Raw genomic sequence first — 1,259 nt, 5'->3', positions numbered from 1 at the left:
AAGAGCTCCATGTTCAAAATGGCGAGTGTTTAGTTAGATTTCTGTTAGATGATCTAGAGGATGCCCAGTGATGCTCTCTGGTGTAGGTGGCCAGTTTTCCTGTCACTGTTTCTTGAAAGGACTGTCCTTTCCTCTTTGCATGTCCTTGGCTTGATTTTCATGAACTGTCCACATACATGTGGCTTTATTCCCGGGTGCTCTATTCTTTCCTCGAGTCCCTGTGCTTGTGTTTGTGCCAGTTCCTCACTGTTGTGGTTACTACACCTCCGTGATGTAGTTTGAAGTCAGAGAGGAAGATGCCTCCAGGTTCATTCTTCTTTCTCAGAGTGTTTTTGGCTGTTCAGGGTCCTTAGTTGTTGCAGAATATTATTAGGAATATTTCTGTTTCTATGAAAAATGCCATTGGATATTATATTTTGAGTGCAGTGCATTTGCTGATGGCTTTGGTTAGAATGGACATTTTAATAACTCATTTTTCCAGTGCATGAGCATGGAATATTTTTCTGTTTATTTGTGTTTTCTTTGGTTTCTTTATCAGTGCTTTCTCGTTTTCTAACTACTGGTCTTTTATGTCCTTGGTTAAGTTTTTTATTAATTTTTGTTTCTGATTGTTACTAGTGTATAGAAACACAAATGATTTTCATATATTGATTTAGATTGTAAATTGTAGTATTTTGTATGATTGTAAATTGATCCCAAATTATTCAACTTTACTGAATGTATTCTAACAACTTTTTGTGAAGTTATGTGGGAAATTTTATTTGCAAATTCCACGTGGACTCCTTCAAGGGCAATGAGCATCACAACTTCCCTTGAACTTTGTCTGGGTAAGTCTTGGCCTCTATAATAAAGTTTCAAGCCTGTCTGATCTGATTTTCTTTTGTGGTATTGACATGGTTGTTTTGAAAAATAATTTACTTTTAAGTAACTTAAAATGTGCAGGAAACTCTTAATAATGGTAAAAAAAATACTCACATTTGCCACATCACCTAAAATACTCCATGCGTTTTATCCAAAATGGGTGCATTCTTCTGTGGAACCAGCACATAATCTCCAAAATCAGGAAATCATATAGTTTCTACATTATAATGTAATCCACAGTCCCACTTCCACTTTCAGCAATTGTCCAATTGTATGAAAATATCTTTTTCCCCCATCCTCATCCAATATTTTTTTAGACTGTTACTGAGATTTTCAGACATTTGGACAAACTTGGTGGATGTAAAGCAGACATGGTGAATATGGGATCTGGGTGGCCT

The 1,259-nt window shown here is 36.1% G+C and overlaps 1 protein-coding gene across 1 annotated transcript in view; it reads right to left on the bottom strand.

Moving 5' to 3' along the window:
• The window catches only part of LOC104982193 (patched domain-containing protein 3-like), a 66,316-nt gene that overhangs the window by 5,006 nt on the left and 60,051 nt on the right, over positions 1 to 1,259 (bottom strand).

The sequence above is a fragment of the Bison bison genome, unplaced genomic scaffold (assembly GCF_000754665.1).
Source record: "Bison bison bison isolate TAMUID 2011002044 unplaced genomic scaffold, Bison_UMD1.0 scf7180017864527, whole genome shotgun sequence".
Lineage (NCBI taxonomy): Eukaryota > Metazoa > Chordata > Mammalia > Artiodactyla > Bovidae > Bison > Bison bison.
Note: the sequence above shows the minus strand (reverse complement) of the source record. Positions and strands in the feature narration are given on the sequence as shown.